Raw genomic sequence first — 21,397 nt, forward strand, 5'->3', positions numbered from 1 at the left:
TAAAATAACAACATGCACAGTGCTGTGTCCCTCACTGTTTAACACATCTGACACTAAAATAACAACATGCACAGTGATGTGTCCCTCTCTGTTTAACACATCTGACACTAAAATAACAACATGCAGAGTGCTGTGTCCCTCACTGTTTAACACATCTGACACTAAAATAACAACATGCACAGTGATGTGTCCCTCTCTGTTTAACACATCTGACACTAAAATAACAACATGCACAGTGCTGTGTCCCTCACTGTTTAACAGATCTGACACTAAAATAACAACATGCACAGTGCTGTGTCCCTCTCTGTTTAACACATCTGACACTAAAATAACAACATGTGTCCCTCACTGTTTAACACATCTGACACTAAAATAACAACATGCACAGTGCTGTGTCCCTCTCTGTTTAACACATCTGACACTAAAATAACAACATGCACAGTGCTGTGTCCCTCACTGTTTAACACATCTGACACTAAAATAACAACATGCACAGTGATGTGTCCCTCTCTGTTTAACACATCTGACACTAAAATAACAACATGCAAAGTGCTGTGTCCCTCTCTGTTTAACACATCTGACACTACAATAACAACATGCACAGTGCTATGTTCCTCTCTGTTTAACACATCTGACACTAAAATAACAACATGCACAGTGCTGTGTCCCTCACTGTTTTAACACATCTGACACTAAAATAACAACATGCACAGTGCTGTGTCCCTCTCTGTTTAACACATCTGACACTACAATAACAACATGCACAGTGCTATGTTCCTCTCTGTTTAACACATCTGACACTAAAATAACAACATGCACAGTGCTGTGTCCCTCACTGTTTTAACACATCTGACACTAAAATAACAACATGCACAGTGCTGTGTCCCTCTCTGTTTAACACATCTGACACTACAATAACAACATGCACAGTGCTATGTTCCTCTCTGTTTAACACATCTGACACTAAAATAACAACATGCACAGTGCTGTGTCCCTCACTGTTTTAACACATCTGACACTAAAATAACAACATGCACAGTGCTGTGTCCCTCACTGTTTAACAGATCTGACACTAAAATAACAACATGCACAGTGCTGTGTCCCTCACTGTTTAACACATCTGACACTAAAATAACAACATGCACAGTGCTGTGTCCCTCTCTGTTTAACACATCTGACACTAAAATAACAACATGCACAGTGCTGTGTCCCTCACTGTTTAACACATCTGACACTAAAATAACAACATGCACAGTGATGTGTCCCTCTCTGTTTAACACATCTGACACTAAAATAACAACATGCAGAGTGCTGTGTCCCTCACTGTTTAACACATCTGACACTAAAATAACAACATGCACAGTGATGTGTCCCTCTCTGTTTAACACATCTGACACTAAAATAACAACATGCAGAGTGCTGTGTCCCTCTCTGTTTAACACATCTGACACTAAAATAACAACATGCACAGTGCTGTGTCCCTCACTGTTTAACACATCTGACACTAAAATAACAACATGCACAGTGATGTGTCCCTCTCTGTTTAACACATCTGACACTAAAATAACAACATGCACAGTGCTGTGTCCCTCTCTGTTTAACACATCTGACACTAAAATAACAACATGTGTCCCTCACTGTTTAACAGATCTGACACTAAAATAACAACATGCACAGTGCTGTGTCCCTCACTGTTTAACACATCTGACACTAAAATAACAACATGCACAGTGCTATGTTCCTCTCTGTTTAACACATCTGACACTAAAATAACAACATGCACAGTGCTATGTTCCTCTCTGTTTAACACATCTGACACTAAAATAACAACATGCACAGTGCTATGTTCCTCTCTGTTTAACACATCTGACACTAAAATAACAACATGCACAGTGCTGTGTCCCTCACTGTTTAACACATCTGACACTAAAATAACAACATGCACAGTGCTGTGTCCCTCTCTGTTTAACACATCTGACACTAAAATAACAACATGCACAGTGCTGTGTCCCTCACTGTTTTAACACATCTGACACTAAAATAACAACATGCACAGTGCTGTGTCCCTCACTGTTTAACAGATCTGACACTAAAATAACAACATGCACAGTGCTGTGTCCCTCACTGTTTAACACATCTGACACTAAAATAACAACATGCACAGTGCTGTGTCCCTCTCTGTTTAACACATCTGACACTAAAATAACAACATGCACAGTGCTGTGTCCCTCACTGTTTAACACATCTGACACTAAAATAACAACATGCACAGTGCTGTGTCCCTCACTGTTTAACAGATCTGACACTAAAATAACAACATGCACAGTGCTGTGTCCCTCTCTGTTTAACACATCTGACACTAAAATAACAACATGCACAGTGCTGTGTCCCTCACTGTTTTAACACATCTGACACTAAAATAACAACATGCACAGTGCTGTGTCCCTCACTGTTTAACAGATCTGACACTAAAATAACAACATGCACAGTGCTGTGTCCCTCACTGTTTAACACATCTGACACTAAAATAACAACATGCACAGTGCTGTGTCCCTCTCTGTTTAACACATCTGACACTAAAATAACAACATGCACAGTGCTGTGTCCCTCACTGTTTAACACATCTGACACTAAAATAACAACATGCACAGTGCTGTGTCCCTCACTGTTTAACAGATCTGACACTAAAATAACAACATGCACAGTGCTGTGTCCCTCACTGTTTAACAGATCTGACACTAAAATAACAACATGCACAGCGCTGTGTCCCTCACTGTTTAACAGATCTGACACTAAAATAACAACATGCACAGTGCTGTGTCCCTCTCTGTTTAACACATCTGACACTAAAATAACAACATGCACAGTGCTGTGTCCCTCACTGTTTAACACATCTGACACTAAAATAACAACATGCAGAGTGCTGTGTCCCTCACTGTTTAACACATCTGACACTAAAATAACAACATGCAGAGTGCTGTGTCCCTCACTGTTTAACAGATCTGACACTAAAATAACAACATTCACAGTGCTGTGTCCCTCTCTGTTTAACACATCTGACACTAAAGGTTCTGCTTATCTATCCATCTCGGTTCCAAAATGGTCAAAATTAAGAGGTCAAATGTTTAACAAAAGGTACTTTATTATTTGAAGCCTTAGTCAATTTAAGACTAAGGCAGTGGCTCAGGGGTAGAGTGGCCGGGTAGAGTGAACTGGAAACTGCAAGGTTCCCAGTTCGATCCCGGGCTGGGGCGCTCCCCCAGAGTTAGTGTCGAAGTGTCCTTGAGCAAGACGCTGAACCCCTAATTGCTTCCAATAAGTGGGTTGGTGCCTTGCATGGTTTCCTCCGCCATCGGTGTGTGAATGGGTTAATGTAATGCACAATCTATGTAAAGCGCCTTGGATAAAAGCGCTATATAAATGCACCATTTTTACATTTAATGAATAGAGTAACATCCTCTCCTTTATTCCAACAGTTGATCCAACCATGTGTGGATAATACACAGCTGCATGTTTTCTTTTTTTCTCCTTTTTTTTCTTACTACTGACAATGACAATAACAAATATTAAACCTTGTCTGAGACCCTGAGCAGCATTGAGGCCAAATACTGTACTTACTGTAAACTGAATTCAGTGCAAAACAGAAAATTATCTTCCCTTAAATAAATAATCCAAGGAATAAAACAAAGTGCATTCAGTACAGCTGTTTACATCCAAATAAACATCCCTGAGAAATGAACTGAGAAATAACACACTAAAGTGCATCCCGTGGTGAACATTTTACTTAAGTCATGTCATGTCATGGGGGCGGCCATAGCTGAGTGGTTAGTGAGCCCGCCTAGGGAACCAGAGGCCCTGGTTGCCCCAGGTACGATTCCAGGCCACGCCAGCATATGTGTCGATGAAATGAACTTTGTCCCTGAGCAAGACTCTTAACCCCTAATTGCTCACAGGCCCTCATTGGAAACAAGCCCGCAAGGACTTTCATGAACGTCCTGTTAAAAGGAATTATCCTTATCCTTATCCTTCATGTCCGAGCAGCAATAAGTTCAATGCATACTGTAAAGGCAGGTACACACTGTAGGACTTTTAAATTGGTCGGGGGGGTCATCTGATCCTTAAGCATTTCACACTACAGGAGTCTATATCTTGAAATGGGCTGTCATGTATCGTTGTGGTTTTCACACTATAGATTGATCCCCGACCAGGGATCACACACTGTAGGATAGTTCACTAGGATGCTATCCAGACCTGATACATACATTTGTTTTTTTCCAATTCAATTTAACCGACGTCTCATGAAAACGTGCACGGCTCCCGTGATATACGCGAGACCATATAATTCATTCTCTATTTCTCTGTATGTCTCTATCTCTCTCTCTCTCTCCCTCTCTCTGAAACAACAAATCAACCAGCTTAAAAGTGCGCAATGAAACTCAGAAAAGGTGTTGCCATGTCCGCTTAGTATAAGCGATTTTGGGCTTATTTTTCTGTAGAGTTGCTTGTACATATTGGTTGTTGTCGGTTGCGTTTTGGGCTTATTTATGTAGTTGCTTATTTGGCCTTTTTTCCTAATGTTGTTTAAACCAGTGGTTTAAACAAAAAACAACACATAATATGCATTTGTCCACAGACCCCCTCTTCTGAAAACATGCCATAGACATACAAGATTTGTGTGGATTTGGAAAATATTCCACCATTTTCTTTGAAAATAGCTGTTACACGTTGTGAGCTTGTAGATTGGCTATTTTCAGAAACACTTGGGAATGCATCGCCGAGCGTAATTATCGTGGCCGGATCCTATCGCAGAGCCTTTCACACACAGCGACCAAAACCTCGGCGATCACAGCCTGATCTGCGTCAGATCGGGGGGTTTGTCGGCGAGACCCTAATCTCTCAAGAACAGATTCAGAGCTACGCTACTGAATCTGTCGAGAGCCCCGTTCAGAACGTGTGTGTGTTAGCTTACAAGTGGCCGTGCCTTCAGATCAGGAAGCAGGCCGCGCTTTACCCAATCAAATGTAGTGGGCGGGATTTACTGTCTGTGCGCTCCCTTCCCACTGAAAACAAACCAAAACTCATTAAACAATAGCGTCCTTGGAGCAGACAAAACCACAGAAAGATATTCACATTTTAACTTGCTCTTTCATCATAGAAACAAGTGGTCTTATAACCAAAACCATCCATGTTCTCTGGGAGAAGTAGTGTTAGTGTTCCGTGTAGATGAAAACATAAGCGCACCACCGGAAGTGGATCTCTGAGGGCAGACCAAAAACCTGGTTTCCTTCCGCACGGCAAGGTAATTAGAAAAGAAGGTAGCGACAGCCTAGGGGGCGGGCCGACGCCATTGCTTGCATGGCAGACGCCATTGATGCTCATGGGAGCCAAAACTGGAACAGGAAGTGCAATGAAATGCATCGCCGTCTATGGGAGCTGGGTAGACAAGCCAGGACAAGCACGTGAACACAATTTGTTTTTGAATGATTGCGACCTTTGTCAGACAATCGGTTCAGGAATATCAAAGAAGACATTTAACACGTTGTTTTGGGAGCCTTTGTTTTTTTTGGCGTACTATTTAATTTTATTGAGGTATCTAAAGAGCACAGACTGCCTTTCTGCCTCGGCTGTATTGGCTATCATCGCGAGACTGCGTGTAAACGAGACAACGACACTGTCTTGTAAACATCAATACAGCGTTGGAGAGATAGCTGCGAGTCTGTGTCGAACCGACCGAAGGAGCAAGCAAACTAATGTTCGAGGTAAGTATTGAAAGTTGATCATTTTCCGAGCATGAATGTATCTATTGCTTTGTGTGTTCTTACTAAGTTTGAGTAATTGCTAAAATTAACATAGTTTACGTTTAGATCAGTTTGTTAGGCTGTGGTAAGCTATGCAAGCCAGTTGCCTCTTGTAAATGTCTCATTTCTAATTATCGTTCTGACGTTTAAAACAAGCTCTGTAAATGAATGTTCAGCATGCATGCGGGGTTCTGCATGCATGCTGCATGCATATTTAAATATACAATTTCAGAAAACTTGTAATACGATAAATCATTGTCTTCATGTAAGTAATCAACTCAACTTTTCTAAATGTTGTCATTTTTCACCTCACCTGTCATGTACGTATGGGGAAAATAACAAATGTGTGATAACCATGAAAAAGCTACTCCTGTGGGAAGGTTATCATATATTTATTTACTCGTATTGACCCTATTTAATATAAGTTTGGTTTTGCCCACTCTTTCGATAATTATCATCTGGCTCATGGACTAAAAAATCAAACTGTGTGTGTGTGTGTGTGTGTGTGTGTGTGTGTGTGTGTGTGTGTGTGTTGTGTTTTTACTCACCATAAAGGTCAAGCCAGTCATTGACCATATCAATGAACCAGGCAGTGGTCAAAAACTGGTTTGCCAGCTGCTGACAATGAACCAGCATCCGGATGGCACTGGCAGTACTGTGCGAAAAAACTTTGCATGCAGGCAGCACCTAGAAGCAGACAACACAACTGTAAGTATGGGAACTACTGCAGACACAAATCCTTAAGTCTGTGTCCACCTGGTGAGTGTATGTATGTCATAGAAAGAGCAGATGTTTTCTGTGTTAAATACACTCTAGGACAGATTTTGTCAATATGGCGCTTGCTGTGAGACCTGGCACCAGCTTCTGAGAAGTGCCTGCCTGCACAGTGATCACCTTTTCAACAGCGGACATTAACACCTGGAAGCATTTCAAGCAGAAGTAGGTAGATGTGTTAATGAAATGAATGACACTTTGTTGAATTAAGTATAGCTCATGTTGGGTGAACCTTTATGAATGAGATAACATGTCAGAATCTCATCACAATTGAGGTCATTGATTTGCTATTTTGATATTGTTAATCTATCTGTATAACATCCTGCCGGTTAATGAACTCACTGTGTCACAAGGCAAGGAATGTTTCTTCACAGCTTCTTCTGGGAGGATGAAGTCATGATTGCATAATGCGGTTTTCATGGCCTTCAACAGGTGGGGGGTGTCAGGACAGAAGAACAAATACGCTCCCTCAAAATGTGGATGCTGAACGAATGTCCTTTCCATCGCCTGTCCAACCTGGAGGCCAGCCTCCCTCCACATCGCCTGGTTCCATGAGTCCATATCAGAACACTAGAAGTTGGATATAGAAGGTAAGAACATTGACATATTTTTTTACAGTTTTTCATACTTTTACAGTGTCCCTAACTGGTTTGTTTGTCCATATACTGTGTGATGGGAAATTGAAGTATAAAGCCTACCACAGCAATGATTTGTATGCCCCGCTCTCCACATGCCGCAATTATGCCTTTTATGTGGGCCCAGAGATCTTTCCCTGACACTGATGGCCCAGTGAAGTCATACGCCACAATGTTCTTGTAGTCCTTTGTGAAGGAGGCCACGATTGTCGTGAGGACCTTGGTTGCCAGGGCGTCATTTTGGGGAGGCAAGGTTATTGTTTCCAACACCGTTTTGCTCCCTTGGTCAAACTGCAGCTCCTTTTTGATGGCCATTTCATCCATCTGTAAAAAACGGGTTAGATGCATTAAAAGCCTAAATTTGCATATGAAGCAAGATGTATGGGAAAGAAACAACCTCTTGTCAATAAGCAACATGGGTGTGTAAGTTCAACAGTGTGTGCAGTCTACAGACTTATCCGTCTGTTCTGTGTGTCTTTTTGAAAAGGTTTAATTTAAAAAGTGTTATGCTGTGTATGTAATACGTATTAATAATTCTAATCTGGATATAGTACTGATGGATCTATACAAACTAAATGTACATGTTCTATTTAAGGCACCTTTAGGACAGCAAGGCGGCCACTGGGAGGAAGGTTCTGCACTTTAGATGCCATCAAATCCAATATATCATATTGGATTCCTGGTTTGAATTGAACAGCTTCCAGGTGCCTGGTGATGGTTCTGTAGCTGGGCATTGGGAATTTCATCTCTAGATTGTGTAAAGACATTTTCGTGAAGTTTAGACTTTGTTTTCTGTCTTTGTCAGTAAGATGCAAATATGTGAAAATCAAAAAAGAATCTAGGGCACGTACCTTTTCTTAAATACTCATATCCATTGGCCCCTGTGGCAACTCTGATTTTTAAAGACTTGGCTAGTGTGTCAGATGTCCATCTGCTGATTTTGTGTTCAGACTCTGGTGGGTGAAATCTACAGTATAACAGAATGGGGAATTGAGAAGGAACGATTGACCGACAAGCATGGGCAGCGACTCTTATCACCCTTTTTACCACATCCTACAATCATTCAGCAGTGGCCTGCGTGTGCTGTTTATGTTTAGAAATTGTAATATTGTATTTGAATCCCCTCTCCTAATCTTCACCCTTGTTCAGACCCCAGAGATCTCTCCCCGGTGATCTGGTGTAATCTCAGCTGTAAGTATTGGACACTTCAAAGAAGAACGTCAGTATAAGTCACACAGTACACAACTTGTGTCTTTTCTGCCTTTGATCCAGAAATGTGTTGAGTAAACCTGCTTCTGTTACCACCTTGCCTTGTAGCACTGTAAGTAGTGATGTCATTATTATCTCACCTGCTTTCAAGGCTCTGAATTTGATCAGTGTTAAAGAGCATCCCAAGCATCTTATTCTGAAAGAGGAATGGTGCAAAATAAGAGAAAGCATTTTGCATTAATGAAGCTTCTGAAACATTTGTAAATAAAGTATACATAATACCTTGATCTCTAGCTGAGCTTCAAGTTCAGCGATCCTCATGGCTCTTTCTTGAACTCTACAGGTTCTTCGCCTCGTTCTACAATCAGGAAAGAGGAGTCACAACCCCAACCTCAGCATGGCGGTGATGGAAGGTGTCTGCTGCATCCAAGTTTCAAAGACTATGATGGTGCTATTGCATGTGTAGCGCTGACAGCGAATACTAATTTACATTAATGGTAATATCTCCACAATGCATACTGTAGTTTATATTTATATGTTTAAGGTTTCAATTTCAAAAGTAAGGACATTGGTTAAGTATTCCCAAATCTAACTAACAGCTGCATGTTTTGGGAAATTATTGTCAGTAACGGACGTGACTTGTGTACAGTGGGCTAAACATACAACGCTACTGGCATGGTCCTTTAATATACGTGTATTATCAATATTTATTTAAACATTCATTTTGATGTTCATGTGCACTTAATTAAAAAGGTTATGTTCTCAGTTATGCAGGGGTTCATTTGATCATTGGCTGCTGTAGGGAGAAGACAGGTTTTTAAAACTGGATGTTTAAAAAGTGATCCTTAAAGGTAGGGTAAGTGATATTTTTGGGTTAAAACAAAAAGTATTTTGTTAAAAGGTTAAAGCACTATATTCTGATAATCATTGCTATAGAGTGTTTGTTCAGTAACAGGAGTCTCCCCGTCTCTCCAGCTCTTTAATAAACAGAAAATACATTTTCCGGTAGGTGTCAAAATCTCAGCCAATCAGGAGAAAGTACCAATTTTTAAGCTTCATTTTTATAGTGTTCCAGTTCCAATTTTGCCTGCTCATTTCTTAGTGTCATCACTTCCAATTTCACTTGTTTAATCTATATCCTGATTGAGTTCTCTGTCCTGATTGGATAAAATTGGAAATGAAACTGAAACTGAAACGAAAATGCATTTTCTGTTTTATAAAGAGCTGGAGAGACAAGGAGACTCCTTTTACTGAACAAACACTATATAGCAATGAGTACTATCAGAATATAGAGCTATTTAACACTTATTTTAACCAAAGAAAATCACTTACCCTACCTTAATGTGTCTTTTTTTTGTTGTTGATCATGTTCATGATTACGCTTGATTAAAATGTTCAGGATGAGATCATCAGGTGCAGACGCGTCGCTAGGTCTCTACTAGGTTGGGGGCTTAGCCCCCCAGGCAACGGGCAGGGATGTGCCCCTCCCCCCCGCGATTTTTTCGCGGATTTGGGTACTTTTTTCGCCGTTTTTTGTTACTTTATTTCAGTTTTAGGGTTAGGGGTAGGGTTAGGTTAGGGTTATAGATATATAATTCATATATAATATATATATAAAAAAACATTTTTGATTTTTTTAATTGGTGGCTTTGGATAAAACATTGGTGGCTATAGCCACCGAAGCCCCCGCCTAACGACGCCACTGATCAGGTGTTTTTTTTTACCAGTTTCTTGGTTTTGGTTGCTGTAAGTGTGATCTATGGCAATGTCCATGTGTGTTATGTTGCCGTCACTCCTGCAAGGGCTCTGACGCTGCGGTGCAGATGTTCTCAGTTATGCAGGGGTTAATTTGATCATTGGCTGCTGTAGGGAGAAGACAGGTTTTTAAATCTGGATGTTTAAAAAGTGATCCTTAATGTGTCTTTTTGTTATTGATTATGTTCATGATTACGCTTAAATGTTGAGGATGAGATCATGTTTGTTTTGTTTTTTTTACCAGTTGAGTGTTTGCTGTATGTGTGACACATGTGTGTATTGATGCTTGTGCCACTCGTACAGGGGCTCTCACTCATTAGATCAGGGGTTCTTACTCATTAGATCAGGGGCTCTCACTCATTAGATCAGGGACTGCATTGGGCAAAATACACCCACTGTATTCAAACTGGGCGTTTGAAAAGTGATCCTAGTTTTGAAAAGAAAACAAGAATGGTGAACTTTTCCAATTATTGACACTGAAATAGCCTTGTATGTGTTTTTACATAGTGTCCTCCTGCCCCACAGAGCCTTGATCAAACAATCAACAATATGGCCAGTAAAGGACATCACATTGTATCTGAAGACTATTGACTTGATCATACTTCATAATTGTCATGTATCCTTCCTCTGTCCATTCCTAACCCAAATGACCAATGTTCAGTGATAACTAAGCTACATTACTCAATACTATTCTTGAATAAAATTTTGAGGTACCTCTATTTGAGTATGTTTTCAATGCTTTATACTTCTTTACTACATCTCAGAGGAAAATATTGTACCTTGTACTCCACTAAGATTTAAGTTCAGTAGTTACTTTACATATTTAACGAAAAAAACATCACATGGATGCATCTGGGACGTATCATCAGTGTTGTAGCCTGGGGTCATAGGATGTTTCGGGTCTCGCAACATACACCCTCGCCCAGGTGACCCAGCCAGGGTTGATCAAGCCCCGACTTAAGTCCCAGGTAGCTACCCACGGTCAGTCCTAAATAGGGAAAGACAGGGCCACTCAATACGCTTGTCCGAAACTACTCTGCCAGGAATGGGGGAGAAGAGAGGCTCTGGCACGTGGAGGGGCTAGGCTCTGTGGATGGCCTCCTGGCCGGGCTCCTCCTCCGTCTCACCAGGTCCAGGACCTGAGCGTTGCACCAGACTCCCCCGCTCCAAACATTTCATTCTGGTGTGATGGTGTCTTGGCCCGTGATGGTACTGCAGGCTCCCTTTGCGTCTTGCTAGAATGGTCCTCCTAAAGGCCTCACCGTGGATTTGTTGGGCTTCTTCCTCACGGAAGACACAGACTGGGGCGCCAACCCAAACTGCTCCAGGATGCCGTCTACATTCCGGCTGTCACCCGTCTCTCCGGTGGTCACCAATCTATTCCTGGTTGTCACGTAGTCTATAAATTCCTATGGGCCACTATAAATAGAATAACTATAACGAAAAAACATCACATGGATGCACCTGGGACGTATCATCAGTGTTGTAGCCTGGGGCGCCAACCCAAACTGCTCCCGGATTACATATTTAGATTATTACAAAACAAACAACCAATTAAGCCCTATTTCTGCTTCATCTGTTCAAGAATAGCTTGTAGATCTGCCATTTTGAAAGGATTTTGACATGTTGAAAGCTTGTAAAGATTTGTGAAATGGGACAGAATGACTACTATTTTTGTTACTTATATTTTATAGCAATACTTTTGGTATTTTTACTCAAGTAAAAATGTGGATTCGGGACTTTGTTTTAACACAGTATTTCTACATTGTGGTATTGCTACTACTAGTTAACCTACTGATACATTGGAGTCCTGCTCTATGTGATTGTGGACTGCTATGATAGATACCACCACAAATTAATTTCATGATATTTATACATTGTGGAAGTTAGTGAGAATGAGACGAACAGACGGAGTATGGAGTCTCTGATCTTTACTTCCAAACCAAAATGCATGAAGACACACAGGTAATTCACTTCCTCATATCACCTCCTAATCTCCTCCCATTACCACCCCACCAATCCATTCTGAGGTGAGATACCTCCATCTAGTGTCCACTTAACTCTATGGTGTCCACCACAACATTTTGATAACATATTTACAAATATTTCCACAACATATACTACTTACTTGTTGCTCGTTCACCATCAGTGAAAACAATATCAGTGGAAAAAGACATGTATATATAGGCCACCAATTAGCTATCAAGAGATTGTGATAGGCTCTCAGTGATTGGCAGCTGTCAATCAGTGCCTGTCTGTCAACACCTGTTGCCAGAAGTTGATGGTTCTCGCGATGGCAACCCATACTGCCCAGTGAGAAACCTCTCTCTCTGCTCTTTGGATGTTTAAATAACATTATGTAGTGTGCACATCAAGAAACAACACAGCAGAAAACAATGTGTTATATGTCTTCTTTTATTTTCCAGAAGCGATTACTTTACATAAATATGTTTTGTTCATAAGCTGGTCCACCGTCTCTCGTCCACTTCAATGCATTCCACCAAACTCCCGGCTGCAGTCTGGCTCCCATGGTGCGACCAATCTGCCGGCTGGAATTGCATGATAGCGAAAATGACGTAGATGACCCTACCTTCTTTAAATATATCTTGGCGCACGGGTGCTCCCTTGAGCTCAGCCCAGAGCCAAGTGAAAGAGTAAAAAACAGCAGAGAGCGCTGTTTTTCCTTTTTATTTGGCGATGGGTTCCCAGATTGGCGAAAAAAAGGTCCCCGACAGCATAATGGGACCAAATATCCTACAGTGTGTACGTGCCCTAACAACTGTCTGCAACTGCAACAACAAAAAACTAAATCACAAACATATAAAGGAGAGGGAATACTAAAGTATCCAATTCAACGGTTCTTGTTAACACATTACCTGCCATTCACGGTTATACTCGTGAATCAAAATCTAACCCTTTATCTGCCACCCACGGTTATAACCGTGAATGTAAATTACACTGTTGCGCAGCTTGTACGTTAATACTGTACCTGTAGATGAAGGGGTTAACCAAAAAAACACGTGATCTGTCAGCTGATCGCCCAAACAGCTGATCAAATGTTTTAAAAGGGAGACGCTAGCGCGGCCTCGGTCTGTTTGCCCAAACATTTGAGAGAGAGAGAGACAGAGAGAGACAGAGAGAGACAGAGTAAAAAGAGTGAGGGTTGGTAAGAGTGTGTCAACAACATCTGAAGAGAACTGAGCTCCTGACCTCTGGCTAGTTGAGTATAGTAGCATTTTTGTTATTTAGCAAGCTGCTAGTAGTGTACCCTAAGTGCTTTTCTATTAGTACTGTATTATTAGCTTGTGTGTTAGTCTGTAGTTTATAGCTGTATTGTATTTGTGCTTCAAGCAGTAGGCTATTGGCACTCTGTAGTAGGAATAGTTTCACCCAGGATAGGCCAATTTGATTGCCCTCTTAAGTGTCTGGTTTGGCCAGCACAGCTCAAGGGATAAATAGGCAGGTTGAGAGTATTCTATTCAGTGTGTCAGTACTGTATTATCAGTGTTGGGGAGTATTAAGCTACATGTAGCTGAGCTACATAGCTTAGCTACATTTTGCTGTAACTTAGCTACATTCATATGTGTGTACCTCGTCAAGTAGCTCAGCTACTTTTCGGTTAATTTTTTGTAGCTTAGCTACTCAAGTTACAAGCTACAGGGCACGGTGGCACAGTCGGTAGTGCTGTCGCCTCACAGCTAGAAGGTCCTGGGTTCGATTCCCGCAGGGCGCTGGGGGCGTGTTCTCTCCTCCGTGTCATCAGTGCCCATACCCTAGGTGGGGTTGGCGAAAGGGCCTTTCTGTGTGGAGTTTGCATGTTCTCCCCGTGTCTCCTAGGGTAGATACCCTCACAAAAACATGCAGTAATCCTGGTCACTATACTGCCTCCCCCTGGCCAGCCGGGGCGCCTGATGGAGGGGAAGGGAACTGGTTGGAATAACGTGTTCCTTCCACGCGCTACGTCCAACCAGGGAAACTCTCCCCTGTCAGGTGACAAAAAGGTCAGTTGGCTCTCATGCATTGAAGGAGGCATGAGCTCGGCCCTGGCCTCCCTAGGTTGGCAGAGGGAAGGTAGCGCCCAGGATTACGTAGACAATTGGCACTGGGTGTAAAAAATAGGGTTACAAAATCGTGGGATAAAAATGTAAGTAAAAAAAAACAAAAAAAGTTACAAGCTACAATTTTGGGCAATAACATGAAATAAATATATTCATTTTGATTTACCATTGGTTGCTGTGTTAATTCTTTTTTTTCTGATTGCTTTGAGGGCATGTCAGCACTTGACAAGCCAACAGCTGCCTCTAATTGGCCTCTGATTGGCCCTGGTATCATTCACTCCAATGCTGCAGGGCACAGAAGGCAGTGTGACACACACAAACACAATATATAAGTAAAGAACTAACATCATGGACAACCCTCCTGCCACCCCTGAAGAACCAGCCCAACCGTGGCCACACTTGAGTAGATTCATGAAGTTGGATGTGGGTGCCTCCACAGAAAAATCTTTAGTATTCACATGTGAGCTCTGCAAGCCGAAAATAAACAAAATTTCGACTGCAAAGAATTCCAATGGCAATCTAAGAACGCATCTAAAAGTGAGTGCTTCTGTTTTTCTAACCTACAGTATTGCTATATCCTTAAGGTTTTTGCAAGTTATCCACATTGTAAATGCCAAATTATTTAATACATTCTGTGAACATGAACATTTCATTTAATGTAATGCTTTAATGCTCATCTTTGCCAGAATTAATCATTCAAATAATAGTTAGTTAATTAAAGTTAAGCTGATAATATAAATGATACTATCTATGGCCATACAAAAAAAGGAAAGTCCTAGGTTTCCCAAGTAGGCACAAAGTATCATTGCTGCCTGAGGAAGAGTTTTACAACACATTGCCAAGTAGTCTGTAAGATTTTAAGCTAATTGTATGTTCCTTTGCCTAAACAAAAGATGTACAAATAGACATGTGAAGGCATTACAACTATTATTTTGCATTGCACAGAGGTCTCCAGCCTCATATTTATGAACCATTAAATGTTAACTTTAAGTTAACTCATATTGTGACTTGTGTGTCTTTCCTTTATATCATTAGAGGGTGCATAAATACAAATTTGATGAGATAGAGAGACTCCAGCAGGAATCGGGAAGGAAAAAAGCACGACCATCTTCAGATGAGCCTCAGCCTGGAGGATCGGGAATGGAGCAAGCACGTCCAATGGACAGATTTCTCACAAGTAGGCAAACAGGGAGTGCCATGATGTCACAGGAGAAATTCAACAAACTAACGGTTAGATTTGTTGTGCAAGGAGTGCATCCGTTTAGCATTGTTGAGAGACCAGACTTTCAAGATTACATTCATGCGCTGGTACCTGGAAGGCAGCTGCTGTCAAGAAAGACCCTGGTGAAGATGGTGGAAGATGAGTCTGGACATATGCAGAAAAACCTATGCACTACTCTCTCCCAGCAAGAGCATGTAGCTACAACGACGGACGCATGGTCAACAAATAACAGAAGCTATCTGGGTGTCACTGTCCATTGGATTGATCAAGAGACACTCCAGATACAGTCTGCAGCTCTGGCTTGCCGTCGATTAATGGGTAGACATACATTTGATGTTTTAGCTGGTTTGCTGGAAGACATACATAAAGATTTTAAAATACAGAACAAGGTTTGTCTCACAACCACAGACAATGGGTCAAACTTTGTCAAGGCCTTCCGAGTCTTTGCCGACGTTCAGAAAGAGGTGAATGAGAGGGAGCAAGAGCGAGAAGAAGGGGAAGAGGAAGAGGAAGATGAGAGTGAAGTGATCTACACTGAACTGACAGACATCCTCTCGAACGAAAGTGAAAGAGTAAAAAACAGCAGAGAGCGCTGTTTTTCCTTTTTATTTGGCGATGGGTTCCCAGATTGGCGAAAAAAAGGTCCCCGACAGCATAATGGGACCAAATATCCTACAGTGTGTACGTGCCCTAACAACTGTCTGCAACTGCAACAACAAAAAACTAAATCACAAACATATAAAGGAGAGGGAATACTAAAGTATCCAATTCAACGGTTCTTGTTAACACATTACCTGCCATTCACGGTTATACTCGTGAATCAAAATCTAACCCTTTATCTGCCACCCACGGTTATAACCGTGAATGTAAATTACACTGTTGCGCAGCTTGTACGTTAATACTGTACCTGTAGATGAAGGGGTTAACCAAAAAAACACGTGATCTGTCAGCTGATCGCCCAAACAGCTGATCAAATGTTTTAAAAGGGAGACGCTAGCGCGGCCTCGGTCTGTTTGCCCAAACATTTGAGAGAGAGAGAGACAGAGAGAGACAGAGAGAGACAGAGTAAAAAGAGTGAGGGTTGGTAAGAGTGTGTCAACAACATCTGAAGAGAACTGAGCTCCTGACCTCTGGCTAGTTGAGTATAGTAGCATTTTTGTTATTTAGCAAGCTGCTAGTAGTGTACCCTAAGTGCTTTTCTATTAGTACTGTATTATTAGCTTGTGTGTTAGTCTGTAGTTTATAGCTGTATTGTATTTGTGCTTCAAGCAGTAGGCTATTGGCACTCTGTAGTAGGAATAGTTTCACCCAGGATAGGCCAATTTGATTGCCCTCTTAAGTGTCTGGTTTGGCCAGCACAGCTCAAGGGATAAATAGGCAGGTTGAGAGTATTCTATTCAGTGTGTCAGTACTGTATTATCAGTGTTGGGGAGTATTAAGCTACATGTAGCTGAGCTACATAGCTTAGCTACATTTTGCTGTAACTTAGCTACATTCATATGTGTGTACCTCGTCAAGTAGCTCAGCTACTTTTCGGTTAATTTTTTGTAGCTTAGCTACTCAAGTTACAAGCTACAGGGCACGGTGGCACAGTCGGTAGTGCTGTCGCCTCACAGCTAGAAGGTCCTGGGTTCGATTCCCGCAGGGCGCTGGGGGCGTGTTCTCTCCTCCGTGTCATCAGTGCCCATACCCTAGGTGGGGTTGGCGAAAGGGCCTTTCTGTGTGGAGTTTGCATGTTCTCCCCGTGTCTCCTAGGGTAGATACCCTCACAAAAACATGCAGTAATCCTGGTCACTATACTGCCTCCCCCTGGCCAGCCGGGGCGCCTGATGGAGGGGAAGGGAACTGGTTGGAATAACGTGTTCCTTCCACGCGCTACGTCCAACCAGGGAAACTCTCCCCTGTCAGGTGACAAAAAGGTCAGTTGGCTCTCATGCATTGAAGGAGGCATGAGCTCGGCCCTGGCCTCCCTAGGTTGGCAGAGGGAAGGTAGCGCCCAGGATTACGTAGACAATTGGCACTGGGTGTAAAAAATAGGGTTACAAAATCGTGGGATAAAAATGTAAGTAAAAAAAAACAAAAAAAGTTACAAGCTACAATTTTGGGCAATAACATGAAATAAATATATTCATTTTGATTTACCATTGGTTGCTGTGTTAATTCTTTTTTTTCTGATTGCTTTGAGGGCATGTCAGCACTTGACAAGCCAACAGCTGCCTCTAATTGGCCTCTGATTGGCCCTGGTATCATTCACTCCAATGCTGCAGGGCACAGAAGGCAGTGTGACACACACAAACACAATATATAAGTAAAGAACTAACATCATGGACAACCCTCCTGCCACCCCTGAAGAACCAGCCCAACCGTGGCCACACTTGAGTAGATTCATGAAGTTGGATGTGGGTGCCTCCACAGAAAAATCTTTAGTATTCACATGTGAGCTCTGCAAGCCGAAAATAAACAAAATTTCGACTGCAAAGAATTCCAATGGCAATCTAAGAACGCATCTAAAAGTGAGTGCTTCTGTTTTTCTAACCTACAGTATTGCTATATCCTTAAGGTTTTTGCAAGTTATCCACATTGTAAATGCCAAATTATTTAATACATTCTGTGAACATGAACATTTCATTTAATGTAATGCTTTAATGCTCATCTTTGCCAGAATTAATCATTCAAATAATAGTTAGTTAATTAAAGTTAAGCTGATAATATAAATGATACTATCTATGGCCATACAAAAAAAGGAAAGTCCTAGGTTTCCCAAGTAGGCACAAAGTATCATTGCTGCCTGAGGAAGAGTTTTACAACACATTGCCAAGTAGTCTGTAAGATTTTAAGCTAATTGTATGTTCCTTTGCCTAAACAAAAGATGTACAAATAGACATGTGAAGGCATTACAACTATTATTTTGCATTGCACAGAGGTCTCCAGCCTCATATTTATGAACCATTAAATGTTAACTTTAAGTTAACTCATATTGTGACTTGTGTGTCTTTCCTTTATATCATTAGAGGGTGCATAAATACAAATTTGATGAGATAGAGAGACTCCAGCAGGAATCGGGAAGGAAAAAAGCACGACCATCTTCAGATGAGCCTCAGCCTGGAGGATCGGGAATGGAGCAAGCACGTCCAATGGACAGATTTCTCACAAGTAGGCAAACAGGGAGTGCCATGATGTCACAGGAGAAATTCAACAAACTAACGGTTAGATTTGTTGTGCAAGGAGTGCATCCGTTTAGCATTGTTGAGAGACCAGACTTTCAAGATTACATTCATGCGCTGGTACCTGGAAGGCAGCTGCTGTCAAGAAAGACCCTGGTGAAGATGGTGGAAGATGAGTCTGGACATATGCAGAAAAACCTATGCACTACTCTCTCCCAGCAAGAGCATGTAGCTACAACGACGGACGCATGGTCAACAAATAACAGAAGCTATCTGGGTGTCACTGTCCATTGGATTGATCAAGAGACACTCCAGATACAGTCTGCAGCTCTGGCTTGCCGTCGATTAATGGGTAGACATACATTTGATGTTTTAGCTGGTTTGCTGGAAGACATACATAAAGATTTTAAAATACAGAACAAGGTTTGTCTCACAACCACAGACAATGGGTCAAACTTTGTCAAGGCCTTCCGAGTCTTTGCCGACGTTCAGAAAGAGGTGAATGAGAGGGAGCAAGAGCGAGAAGAAGGGGAAGAGGAAGAGGAAGATGAGAGTGAAGTGATCTACACTGAACTGACAGACATCCTCTCGAACGAAGATGAGGATCAGGATTACCACTTACCACCTCACCAGAGATGCGCCAGTCACACACTGTGGCAACCAAAGATGCAGAAAATGCAGTAAAAAAATAAGAGTCATTCAAAAAAATATCCAGATCCACAATGGCAAAATGTCAAGCCCTCTGGAACAAACAGAGTCGCAGCACGCAGGCTTCAGACACCATCAAGGACATACTTAAAACCCAGCTGGTCATTCCTAATGCAACTCGCTGGAACTCCACCTACGACTCCCTGGAGAGACTTAAGAAAATCCTTGCTGGAGAAGGAGACCTGGACGATGTGATGTTGAAGCTTGACATAGTTCGCTTCAAAGAAATAGAGAAGACATTCATCAGTGAATATGTCACGGTAAATGATGTATTCACTTCAGTTTACACTAGCAGTTTTGAAACAAGTGCAGTTTTGAAACAAGTGTACTATCATATCAGCGGGAGCGTACTCAAGTTCCCTCAACCCTATGTTCCCTCAGCCCTATATTCCCTCAGCTAAAGTTTTCAAATAATTGTAGTGGAGTAAAAGTACAATATTTGCCTCTATGTAGTTGAGTAGAAGTAAAACTACTTACAATTTGAAGTACTCCTGTAAAATAAAAGTACCTCAAATGATGTACAGTAGAGTAAATTTACTCAAGTTACTTTACACCACTGGTCAGCAGTCAGTGTAATTTCACAATTTGATTTTTTTATCGATCACAACATTTCTGACTGACACTGTCTTCTAGGTAATCAAGCAAATGCTTAATACTTCATAACAGCAACTGCTAATTTAACTTTGTTATCAGTAATTCTAGGCTACTGGATTGTTAGGGCAGGCTGGTGTCAATAATGGTAATCACAGTAATCACAATATATGACAGCTGGGGGGTTGTTGTGCAACTTGTGGCTCTAGATTGTTTTTTGTCAATGTACCTCATGATCAGGGCAACAAAGCTGTGTCCCACTGTTGTAGACTAATATGCTGAATTGCTTATATAGATCATCAGTGTGACAGCAGCCAGCCAAGCTGCAGACCCCCACCCCTGGCCCCAGACAGCCTGACAGGCTAGGCTAGACAAAAGCAGGTAGTTGCATACAGTACATTATCAGAAATTAACTGTGTACCTCTCTAAGTCCTTGTCACAACATTGCATTTTCTATAGTTTATTTAACTACATAGCTGTGTGTGTGTGTGGGTGTGGGTGTGGGTGTGTGTGGGTGTGGGTGTGTGTGTGTGTGTGTGTGTGTGTGTGTGTGTGTGTGTGTGTACAATGCTTATTTACAACTAGCATAAGATGATGAATGACAATATGCTAGCAAAACAGCACATACAATAATATAGTAAGTCAATTCAACTTCTATCAACATGCATGTTGATATCTGAAACATTACAATTAACACATGATACATTTTAATCATGCCTACTGTAGCACAATGCCAAGGAAGGAAAGACTTCAGAAAAGGAAGGACAAGCAGCTCCAGGATGCAGCCAAGAGTAGCAAATATCTTAATGCATGGTTAAAGCAACCAAGTACCAGTAGCAGCGTACCTGAGAGAACAGATGACTCAGATTCAGAAAGTGTTGCACAAGAGAGAGAGGAGGAGGCCGTACAAGTAACACCACCAGAGAGAGATGAGGTTGTACAACTAACACCACCAGAGAGAGATGAGGTTGTACAACTAACACCACCAGAGAGAGAGGAGGGAGCATTAGATATAACGACAGAGAGAGAGGAGGCTCTACAACTAACACCAGAGAGAGAGGAGGATGATTTAGAGGTATTGACGGAGAGAGAGGAGGAGGCTGAGGTTGAGGAAACACCTGCGAAGAGGCCCTATCAAAACTTGTATCATTAAAGATTCCTACAGATCCTGCCCACATTCAAGCCTTTGAGCTGAAGTGTAATGCCAGCTACGTCAAAATGTGTGTTGATAGAGGGCCCTGTCGACCTGTTCTGAGATGTCCAAAAAACCAACATGGCCGATCATTTCAGAGGCAGTGGTATGACAATAAGCCATGGTTGGAGTATTCCCCAGAAAGTGATGCCATGTACTGCTTCAGCTGCCGGCTTTTTCTTAATGAAAGAAAGTACAACACGAATGCTTGGAGAGTAGCTGGTGTAAATACTTGGAAAAAAGGGCTTGACAAAATACAAGAGCATGCCAACTCAGAGTCCCACTTAACCA

The sequence above is a fragment of the Gymnoscopelus braueri genome (genome assembly GCF_963280865.1).
Source record: "Gymnoscopelus braueri genome assembly, chromosome: 6".
Taxonomy (NCBI): Eukaryota; Metazoa; Chordata; class Actinopteri; order Myctophiformes; family Myctophidae; genus Gymnoscopelus; species Gymnoscopelus braueri.